General features: G+C 43.5%; 1 pseudogene; it reads right to left on the bottom strand.

Moving 5' to 3' along the window:
* Positions 1–2,418: 2,418 nt before the first annotated feature.
* On the bottom strand, positions 2,419–4,487 carry LOC147430659 (large ribosomal subunit protein uL30y-like; annotated as a pseudogene).
* Positions 4,488–11,539: the final 7,052 nt, after the last annotated feature.

Raw genomic sequence — 11,539 nt, 5'->3', positions numbered from 1 at the left:
GCTTGGACCTACACATAGTTCTGTTATAGGTTTTATGTCATTTGAGCTAATGCATGGGCAAAAACCCATTATGCCTACAGAGGAAGCGGTTATTTCTTGGACCATAATGCCATGGGAAGAAGGTATGTCTACAGAAGATTTGCTTGCTTTGCGCATTCGCCAACTTGAAAAGCATCAGGAAGATATTGAGCAGGCTAAAGTAAAGCTTAAGGAAGCAAGGTTGAAGAATAAAGCAGCATTTGATGGTAAGCACAGACTACGACCTCATGCTATTAAAGATGGGGATTGGGTCCTTGTATATGACAGTAGCTTGGAGAACCAATACACTGCAATGTGAAAGATGGTTAAACAATGGTTGGACCATATGTAGTACTTCATGTTTATGATAATGCGACCTATAAGTTATGTGATCTTGATGGCACTGAGCTCAAGGTGCCTATTGCGGGGAAAAGAGTTAAGTTGTTTAAGCAATGAGATGGTGGGATTAATATTGAAGATTTCAACAGAGATCAACCTCCTGAAGATAGTGTTATGTATGCATTAGACGATGAGTCTGATGATGCTCTTGATGGTGCTTCTAAAGAGCAGTTGGCATAGACCAGAGGCTGTGCAGGTTCAGAGGGGGTGGATGTCATGCAGCTCCGCTCCCATGCCAAGAAAGATACCAAAAAAATGCACGTCGAGTTTGTTTGAAGCTTACATGATTAATGAACAGTGTTCAAGGCCTGGTAACAGGCCAAGCTTAATGCTAAATGTATGTCAAATGCGGTTTAAAAGGCCAATTGATGCCTTGGTGATGCTAAAAAAGAGTATGCTTAAAGTGAGCACAGATGGGAGTTTATGATCTAGAACTACAGTGCTTGAAGTGCTCTACTTGCGTGTCTTTACGGCTCATCAATTGGAGCCACAGTGAAGAAGTTATGACAGTTTGAAGTTTATGTCCATTGCAGATCCATACCGATTGGGCAACTGCAGATGAGGAGACAGAGATGAATTGAATGCACGGGCCTGAAGTGCTCATTTTGTGGAGCGCATTTCAAATCATCGATCGGAGTTTCGGTTGCCAAGATATTGGCCGTTTAAGTTTCCCGGGGGCCGGTTCCATACTAGTTTGGTCCGCTTGGTCGGTGTTCCATCTGGGAGTTTTGAGCTTCAGCTAGGGTTTTGGAATGTAGGAGCAGTAATTGCTTGAAGAGTCTCATGTCCGGATGTCATCTCATGCAGTGCTTGGCCAGCAAAAGTCGTGATTGGCAGTGCCTGGCACTAGCGAGAATAAAACTCAGACACTCTTTAGTTAAATGCAATGCCCTTACGAAATTATGTTAAGGTTTTAATGAGCTTTATGTGCCAAATGCCGTGCAATGCGGAGCCTTGGCTGATATGTATACAAAATGTGATGAGCTGCACGGGGTGCCTAGCATTGCCTTGGCCGTGTACCAAATGAGGTGCCTTTATGTATGCCAAATGGGGTGTCCTTGAGGGGAACCGGAGCAGACATGCTTGGCAATGCTTTGGTCGACATGAAGATATACATGCCAAATGAAGCGCCCAAGGACTTGGGCTAAGTGGCTGCCGAGTCGTAAGCAAGAGAGGCTCGATCTCTCTCTCTCTCGTAAGCTCTCTCTTTCGTCCTTGGCTAGTAAAGGAAGCAAAGGAGGAGCGTGAAGGGAAGAAAAAAGAGAATCATGGCAAGGGAAGCAAAGGCAAGGCCTACTTCTCTCGCTCTCTCTTGCTCTCGTGTTGGAGAAGGGGAAGCAAGGAGAGGAACAAAATCTCTTTCTCTCTCTCGGCCTTGGCAAGCAAACCAAGGGAAGGAAGGCTCGCTCTATCTCTCTCGGCCTCCGGGTAACTTGAAGGAGACTCGCTCTCGAGTAAGCAAGGAGACTTGAAGGAGACTCGCTCTCGAGTAAGCAAGGAGGAAGTTTCATATAAGATTCAAGGGGGCTCGCAGGCAGGAGGGGAGTCGAGCTCAGCAAGTAACAAAAGAAAGGAGTCGACTACGATAACTGAAGACTTAAAGCGGAAGACAATCGATTTTGGAAAACCGACACATGAGTATTTTGTTCATCGGTGACAGCTTAGGTTTAATTTATTTTCTTGACGAGTCACGGAGCCATTAACGGCCCGAGAAAAACTATAAAGGGAGCTTAAATTCCTAGATCATCACTTGAATTAATTAATGGTGTCGTTAACGGCACCACTTCGTAATTGTGCATTAATTTTGTCGTTCTTGCCAATTACCAAGAAAATTTTGTGCGTCTGTAGCATTTCCAATTAACTAATAACTATTGTTTCGTGCGGCGTGGCAACTTTTGGCTTTCCCTCTTCTCCCACAGCTAGCAGCCCTGACCCGCCTTACGTTTCGAGCACATATCCCCCGACAACGCATTTGTGCATGCACGCGCTCTCGTAGTGGCATCAACATCTCCAAATTTGATAAAGGACACTGTAAACCTCATGAATAAGATCCTCAGTGCAAATTATGCCAGTCTTCTCAATTTCTCACTTGATGATCAAATTGTCAGTCAAAGGAATCCTTACCTTGCTAACCTCACCAAACCCTCTCTTGTAAATCACCTCCTTAACACTCTTCAAGTTGGGATACCCATATGTGACATAAGGCTCCACCCTTCTAAGCATATTAACAATAGCCTTGTTCACTTTAAAGAACACTCCATTGCAAATATGTCGTAGCTGAAGGATCTTTCCAGTTTTGGGATGCATGTAATTGATACCTCGAATGCAGATGAGGAAAAGGAACTTGGCCTCAAGGTCAACATAGAAACCACCCATTGACTTTGTCTCCCGCTTCAGATCTACTACATGTTGCCTATATTGTCATGAAATCTAATATATAACTAACCCAAATGATTTTCTCATATTAAACTGATCATTTAATGTAGGAGAATAAACGGGAACAAGAGTTAGAATAGAGACATGTGCTTTTAGATTTATCTCAGCATGCGACCAAAGGCAATGGGTCCAAACAGGAGATGGTCTAGCAAAGAGAAATGCCGTCTCTAATGGAGCTTAAAAGACCTTAGGGTTAGCTTCATTAAAGACGTCCAAAGGCTAGTGTTAAAAGTCCTTAGAACTAGGACCTTAGACAAGCTAGGGTTGAGCTTGAGGTGGGAACCCAACCCAAGCTTGAGGTGCTTGTCGTGCTTGCTGACTAAGGTGCTTGAGGTGCTTTGTCATGCTTGATGACTAAGGTGCTTGAGAAGCTTCCCATGCATGGGGGGTAAGGTGCTTGAGGGGATTAAGTCAAAAAGAGACCCTACAAAGGAGGGGGTGAGCCCCAAAGCTAGGGGAATCTTTGACTTAACCTCCCACTCACCCAAAGGGTACCCCCTTGAGGCACCCAAACCCCTTTCTCAAGGGGCACATGGACACATGTGAGGCTCTCCCTATGTTTAGCCACATGGTGTGCTTGAATCCTATTTGTTGGGCTAAAGGGGGGTCCAATGAGCTTTTAATTTGATTGAATAATTGTCTAGATATTATCAAGCCCTCTCTCTCAAAGGGGTAAGGAGGACACTTGTCTAAAGCCTACCCTTGTTGCTTGATATGCTTTATGCATGTGATTGGCTAGGCTTAGAGGGTCCAATCATAATCAAGCTTAAGCTACAAGGGGGGCTCAACCAAGCTAAGCAAGGGGCTTGCTTGAGGGGTATACACCCTCTCACACACTATCACTTTGTGGATCCTTCTCCAAGCTTGAGAAGTTGAGAGCCTACACCAACACTCTTGGCTATGGAATGCAAATCCAACCAAGAGCCATGATTGAATGCTATGCTTGCCATCTTCTTCATCTCCATTAGTATGCTACTATGCTATGCTAAGCTCTATGAGTAATGGTATGAGAGGACACTACTTCTTTCTCGTATGTTACTTCTTCTTCCTCTTCCCTACCCTCATTCCCTACTAGCTCTCTCCACCTTCGAAGGTGTTTGAGGTCTTGGGACTGAGGCCAGGGACAAGTTAATGCTTTAAGTAGATTAAGTTACGGGCATAATTGTGGTGCATGAAGCCCTCTATCTTCATTACACAATCAAGGTTTCAAGGAACACAAAGCTTGTATTGTACCAAGTCTCTCTTTATGGGATAAGCTATAAAACAAAAGCCTTTTGGAGGGGGGACCGGTTCCACATAAATCCGGTCCTCAATTGTTGTCAAGTTTTTTAATTCTCTCTCTTGCAAAGTATTTTTCATGCCAAGCTAATTAAGTATAATGGTTATGTTGCTACCTTTAATCAAGTTCTCTCTCTATATTCTCGAAGTATTCTCATAAAAATGCTGACTATAGTTCTCTAGATCACACTATTCTCAATGTTCATAGTCGAATACCGTTACATATACTCTTTGACAGATTGATCCGTCCTCTTGAATATGACCTTTCGGTTAGCAATGCTATACAATTTGGCTTGATGCACCTGCTATTTCTTTGTAAGAACCCATGGCTCATCGTGCTTCCTCTTCTTCAACATAGACTATGGCTATGGCTGGAGGAGGAGCCTCTTCCTACGTCCTCATCCTTGCATGAGCAGTCTCCAAAAAGGCCTCTCTCTCTCTCTCTCTCTCTCTCTCTCTCTCTCTCTCTCTCTCTCTCTCTCTCTCTCTCTCTCTCTCATGCATGTGTGGCTATGGCTTGAACTACAACTCAAAGTTTTCTCGTTACCGGACATTCGTTGCTCATTTTTTATGTGGTTCTTGAAGGTATTGCAAAAAGAAATCCTTATGTTGTTCACATCTCTGCATCTAAAGAAGATTTTGATGCAATGTGGGCAAATGATCATGTGCAGTCATCCGCCAATTGTCAAATGTGGAACCTTGTTCTTGATTAGAACTCAATTCAAGGGGAAGTGTAAGTATGGATGGTTCAACATGAAATTTAAGCTAGTTCCCCGAGATGTTGCCGACATTGTTACTATAACCTATATATCTTCAAGCACAGACAACATGGATGAGATGAATTTTGAGTTCTTAGGAAATAGGAGTGGAGAGCCTTTTGTGTTGCAAACAAACTTGTATGTAAACAAAGTTGGTAATGTAATGTGGGATTGGACTAAAAGGTTCTAGTCCACCTTCCCCTTTTTCTTGTTGTCTTCATGCTTCTATACATACGAGTGCCAAGTGCTTCTTTTTTCTTAAAAAAGAAGAGAGAGAGAGAGAGAGAGAGAGAGAGAGAGGTCTAGGTTGATGGAGAGAGAGTGTGTGTGTGTGTGTGTGTGTGTGTGTGTGTGTGTGTGTGTGTGTGTGAGTTTGAGGGTGTAGACTAATTAGAACTTCCCAGTGGTTGCATTAGCATGCAATTGGTTCGTCGCTTGCTCCTATGCAGGCCGTGAGGTCTGCTTGCTCTTGGATGCCTTTTCGATCGATAATCTCGGGCCGCCCACACCCTACACTTCTTTGTGTATGTGACCTCCCCCACTCTTTAATTCTTGGCCTGCACCTGCTCTCATCAATTGCTCATGATGAGTCGACATGTCAACCGTCGACCACAATTACAGGTGCTATTGCTGCACTTTTGCAAGTTGATCATGACAATGATCGCTACCTACCCTATCTTCACAACCTCATCATGACTGTTGCGCATCGCCCCTCACATCCAACTACTTGGATTGTAGTGGCAACCTCCTTTATGTGTGCTGGATTTGGATGAGCCCGATGCAACAACAACACTCTGTATGAGCTCGAGGGAAGACAGTTGGGGTATAAAGCCCAATGTGGTCGCCCAGGTAAGTGGGCGGGCCGCCAGGTATGTACACATATTCTTTTGTAAAAACATAATAAGAACTCACTATGCTCTACACATTATAGTAGAACGAGTTCACCATATCGTCGTGCTCTTCTTCTCGCACTCTCTCTCACGTCGCACTTCCGCTCGTACTCGTTCAGCTGGTATCAGAGCTCAGATCGAGGCTCGGGGTAGCACTGCACGAGGCTAGAGTCACCAGCTCAAATTGGAGTGAAATTCGACAGGCAAAGACACGGCCCCAAATCTCGTGGGTAAGCCCAAGGGGCTTGGTGTGCTCAGAATTTCATTCTGAGATCATCTCGGTCACCGTTCGGCTTCAACAAAGGTCTGCGCAGGCCATTTTCGACTACGTGGTCTCGGCGGGTGCAGATCCGACTCTGCAAATTTGGGGTTTTCGGCCTACGACTGCAGGTGCTGAGGATATCGACACTCCCAGAGTGTTGATTTGTGGCTGTCTACACATCGAAGGACGGCTCACAGTTCTTGGAGGCGTGTCACATACGACACGGGCGCATCTACACACAGACTGTAGGCGACATCCACTAGCTCATCAGGTAGCTTGTGTTTGCTGCTTGATATTCCAGATTTCATCCTAACATTGCAGGTACTTCCACATGGGATGTATTGTCAGAGATGATGTATGTTTGTTGAGGGTTCGCTGGCTGTGAGTCACGCAGCAAACAACCGCCGCAGCGGTTACAGCATATAGTGGGAAATTTGTGGATGTATGACTTTGTGGGAAGTCTATGTACTATCAAATTTACTGCAGCCTTTGTTGAGGGTCAAGTGAGGTTTTATTGAGCTGGGGGATTCTCGAATGTTGAGATCCTTTCGGTGATACAGGTCTTGGAGCGATCCCTCGAGCACCCTTAGATAGGCAGCTAGGATGTATTGACTGTGAGTTAGACACTTGGGATTGCATCTTTGCTTTACTGCCGTTGAGGCATTGTCGCAGTCTATGCTTACAGGACAGTGACAGGACAGTCAGAGACAGTACAGGTGCAGGACAGGTTTACCCGCAGCTTACAGTGTCAAAGAGACAGTGTTTTTTGAGCTGTTTTTTGGTCTGTTTTTAGTACACCAGAGCCATTTTACAAAGGAGACTCTACCAAAATTTCTGCAGAATCTGAAGCTTTCTTGGTTCATTTAACAAGTTGATATTGGTTCAGAGGTCAGTTTACAGGGGAAACTCTGCCGAATTTTTCCCAGGAAAGTAAACTACTATGAAGCGTAGCTATGGCTGGATCACAGGACACTGCTCTTTACAATATCAAGAAGCTGGATGAAAACAATTTCCCATTGTGGAAGAAGCAGATTTGGCACGTGTTGGTACAAAAGAAGCAGATAAAACCTATAAAGCTCAAGGGGATAAAACCAAAAGATATGGACGAAGATGAATGGAGCGAAATGGATGAATTGGCACTTTCTACCATTATGCTGACTTTGGCAGAAAGCGTTTACTTCAATGTAGCAGACGAGATGTCGGCTTATCAAGCATGGTTAAAGCTGAGTGATCTTTATGAGAAGCAAAGTGCAGCTTCACAGGTATACTGGCTTAAGAAGCTTGTTGACTTGAAGATGAAAGAAGGGACACCTATGTCCAATCATTTGAATAAATTCACACACAATCTATAGTCAGTTGTCAGCTCAAGGTGTCAAGTTTGATGAACCTCTTAGAGCTATGTTCCTGTTGATCACATTGCCGGAAAGTTGGGACACTTTTCGCACAGCTTTGAGTAATTCTGCACCTCTAGATGGTTTGAACATAGCAGGTGTAGAAGGAAGTCTGCTTACTGAAGAAACCAATAGAAAGACAATGGACAAAGGCAAAGGAACAGCCTTAGTTGTCAGGGGAAGGACCAAAGAAAAGTACAAAGGTGGAAAGAGGAATTAGTCTCGTAGCAAGTCCCGCAGTGCTAAAGGCAAGAGTGACATAGAATGCTACCATTGTGGCAAGAAGGGTCACATGGAAAGAGACTGCAGAGAATGGAAAGCAAAAAAAGGCAAAGAGAAAGCTGAAGACCATGGTGAGAAGAACAAGTCCTCAGTGAAGATTCAAGAAATAAATGTGACAAACACTGTTGCAGAGGATGACAGTTTAGTGTCAGGAGACATCTACTTCTTGAAGAATACAATGGAGTCAGCTCTTCTTACAGCATCTGATGGAAATGCACTGAGTGACTGGATTATAGACTCAGGGGCATCACTTCATGTGTCTCCAAACAAGGAGTGGTTTACCTCTTATGTGACCACTAAAGATCATGTTCAGCTAGGGAATGGGCAGACATGTGAGATCTTAGGTGTTGGAGATGTTCAATTGAAGTTTCAGAATGGCTCTTCTTTCACGCTGAAGAATGTGAGACATGTTCCCGCAATTACAAAGAGCTTGATCAGCACAGGTTTACTTGATGATGCTGGCTACGTCACCACTTTTGGACAGAACATGTGGAAGATATCCAAGGGTTCTATGACAGTAGCACATGGAGTAAAGTCTGGAGGACTTTACATGATTTATGTATCAAATGTCTCTAAAAATGTAATCAATGTAACCGAGCAGCCGAACGTTTCTTTGTGGCATAGCCGGTTAGGACATATGTCCAAGAAGGGAATGGAAATCTTGTCTCGTTCTGGTTATTTGCCTGGGATTTCATTTAATGATTTTGAATTCTGTGAACATTGTCTGTATGGTAAGCAAACACAGCAGCCACATAAGCATAGAAGCAGTAAAAGAGATACACAGTTGGCACTTGTTCGTAGTGATTTGTGTGGACCTATGCCTAACCTATCTCTAGGGGGAGCTTCTTACTTTATGACATTTATAGATGATTACTCGAGGAAAGTATGGGTTTACTTTCTCAAGCACAAGGATGAAGCGTTTAGTGTTTTCAAAACTTTTGTGACACTTGTGGAGAATCAGAGTGGCAAGAAGCTTAAATGCTTACGCACTGACAATGGTGGAGAGTATGTTTCAAAGGCCTTTCAGGACTTTTGTGAGTCAAAAGGTATAAAACGTGAACTAACTGCTCCTTACAATCCTCCTCAAAATGGTGTTGCTGAGAGGATGAATATGACCATACAAGAGAAGGTCAGAAGTATGTTGTCTAATGCACAACTGCCAAATGGGTTTTGGGCTGAAGCTGTATCAACAGCTGTTCATCTTGTAAATAGATCTCCTAGCAAGGTTTTGCAGAAGGATTCAGTGCCAGAGATGGTATGGTCAGGCAAGGTGCCCTCATACAAGCATCTCAGAGTCTTTGGCTGTGAGGCATATACTCACGTTCCAAAGGAATTTAGGAACAAACTTCAGCCAAAGAGTAGAAATTGCATCTTTCTAGGCTATGGTAATTCTGGTGAGATGGGGTACAGACTTTGGGATCCCGAATCCAGAAAGGTTGTCCGCAGTAATGATGTTCACTTTAATGAATCCAAATATCATTCTAAACCAGAGAGGGTTGAGGAGATTAGAAGAGTTGTCTTCCAAGAAGATGGACCTGCACGTGCAAGACAAAATGTCAGGGCTCAAGAGGAGCAAGGACAGGATAGATTGGAACCACATGTTGTGGCTGAGCCTGAGCCACCTATTGTGCGTAGATCTGGACGTGTCACGCGACCTCCTGATAGGTTTGTTCCATCTATGAACTATGTCATGTTGACTGATTGCAATGAGCCTTCATGTTACAAGGAAGCAGTGCAAATGAAGGACTCCGGGAATTGGCAATTGGCCATGCAGTCAGAGATGACAGCTCTGCATAAAAACCAGACATGGAAGCTAGTTAAATTACCACGGGGCAAAAAGGCTCTACCTTGTAAATGGGTTTACAGGTATAAGATCACCGCTCATGATAGTCAGCCAAAGTACAAAGCAAGGCTTGTTGCCAAGGGCTTTAAGCAAGAACAAGGCATTGACTTTGATGAAGTCTTCTCTCCGGTGGTCAAGATGACTACATTGAGATGCTTTCTTGCATTGGTTTCCATATTAGATTTGGTGTTGCACCAAATGGATGTCAAGACAGCGATTGCATGGTGATTTAGATGTGGAAATTTACATGCAACAGCCAGAAGGGTTTGTTGAGAAAGGCAAGGAAGATTGGGTATGCCAGTTGTTAAAGAGTCTTTATGGCTTAAAACAATCACCGAGGGCATGGTACCATAAATTCCACAAGTTTATGCTTTCTCAAGGCTACAAACGTAGTGAGTTCGATCACTGTCTATATACAAAGAAGGCTAGGGATGGCAGCTGGCTGATCCTTATTTTGTATGTGGATGACATGTGTATTGTTGGCAAGCACTTGGAAGAAATTTCAGCTTTGAAGTCAAAGATGGCAAAATCGTTTGACATGAAAGACATGGGTGAGGCAAGTCATATACTTGGTATGCGCATTGAGAGAGACAGATCAAGGAAGTTGAGTTGGTTATCTCAAACAGAGTATATTGACAAGGTTTTGCAACGTTTCAATATGGAGAAGGGAAAGGCATTGAGTGTTCCATTGCCACCATATGTGAAACTTAGCAAACAAGATTGTCTTGTGTCTGAGGAAGAACATGCTGAAATGGATAAGATTCCATATGCGTCTGCAGTGGGTAGTTTGATGTATGCAATGATTGCTACTCGCCCAGACATTGCATTTGCAGTGGGAGTAGTAAGTCGATACATGTCAAACCCAGGCAAGAAACATTGGGAGGCAGTGAAAGGAATATTGAGATACCTGAAAGCTACAAAGAGTATGCGTATATGCTATGGCAGTCAGGAGCTAAGTGTAAAGGGTTCTACAGACTCAGATTATGCAGGTGACTTAGACAACCGAAGGTCTACATCAGGGTATGTCTTTACATTGGCTGGTGGAGCAGTATCATGGCGTTCTAGATTACAAGATTGTGTTACTCAGTCTACTACAGAGGCTGAATATGTTGCAGCATCAGAGGCATGCAAAGAATCAATTTGGCTTAATCGACTAGTAACAGATTTGGGAATCAAAGAAGAGATGCCTGTGTTATATTGTGATAGTCAAAGTGCTATACAATTGGCTCGCAATCCAATTTATCACTCAAAGACAAAGCATGTGGATGTGAAGTATCATTTCATCAGGGAAATGCTCGAGGATAAGCAACTTCAGCTTGTCAAAGTTCACACCACAGAAAATCCTGCTGATCTACTTACAAAAGGACTTCCCTCAGAGAGCTTTGCGCATTTTCGCAAGTAGATAGGTGTAGGGTAGTACATCACTTCTCTACATCTCTTGTATATTAGCTTGTATAGTAGCTTCTCTCACACTTAAAGTACCACATTGGACTTTACGTGGGAGGTTGTTGGGGTATAAAGCCCAATGTGGTCGCCCAAGTAAGTGGGCGGGCCGCCAGGTATGTACACATATTCTTTTGTAAAAACCTAATAAGAACTCACTATGCTCTACACATTACAGTAGAGCGAGTTCACCATATCGTCGTGCTCTTCTTCTCGCACTCTCTCTTGCGTCGCACTTCCGCTCGTACTCCTTCAAAGACAACACGCTCTCATTCACTCTTCTGCACGGCCAAAATGCCATCTTTGTAATCAACATCCTTACAAGCACCCACTGACTACAAGAAAAAAATAGTGTGACACATTGTTAATATTAATCAATGAACCCACTTACTACACGACAAAAGTAGCTAACAAATTAATAGTATCCATGGCTCCAAATCTTGCAGAACAAAAGTAGCTTGAATATGAATGGCAACCTTTAAGCATACCTTTAAGGATACATATGGAATTTCAAATTTAGCACATACGATTCAATGTTC

Source organism: Adiantum capillus-veneris, chromosome 21 (genome assembly GCF_014529385.1).
Source record: "Adiantum capillus-veneris isolate H3 chromosome 21, ASM1452938v2, whole genome shotgun sequence".
Taxonomy (NCBI): domain Eukaryota; kingdom Viridiplantae; phylum Streptophyta; class Polypodiopsida; order Polypodiales; family Pteridaceae; genus Adiantum; species Adiantum capillus-veneris.
Note: the sequence above shows the minus strand (reverse complement) of the source record. Positions and strands in the feature narration are given on the sequence as shown.